General features: G+C 33.6%; 1 protein-coding gene across 6 annotated transcripts in view; it reads right to left on the bottom strand.

Moving 5' to 3' along the window:
• LOC116852413 (antichymotrypsin-2-like) overlaps nucleotides 1–226 on the bottom strand; it is a 300750-nt gene that overhangs the window by 232362 nt on the left and 68162 nt on the right. The window lies entirely within an intron of this gene.

Here is a 226-nt window from a genome sequence, read left to right as displayed (position 1 = left end):
GGCACGACTAATTCATTTCTGCCTCCAAAGTAAAGGGGTTAAGGGGATGCCGGACATGCAAAAAAACATTGACTTTTTTCTGCAAAGTTTACGTCTAGTTGCTTGCACGGAATTACAAGCGTTTTTACACAACAAAAGTACACGTAAAAATAAATTGGAGCATTGCTCAATATGTAACTAAAACGAAAAAAATTTATAAAAATTTAAATTTTGAGCTGTCAGTTAA

This window comes from Odontomachus brunneus, unplaced genomic scaffold, assembly GCF_010583005.1.
Source record: "Odontomachus brunneus isolate Ranch 3 - 2012 unplaced genomic scaffold, Obru_v1 Obru_scaffold_223, whole genome shotgun sequence".
Taxonomy (NCBI): Eukaryota; Metazoa; Arthropoda; class Insecta; order Hymenoptera; family Formicidae; genus Odontomachus; species Odontomachus brunneus.
This window is presented reverse-complemented; position numbering and strand designations above follow the sequence as displayed.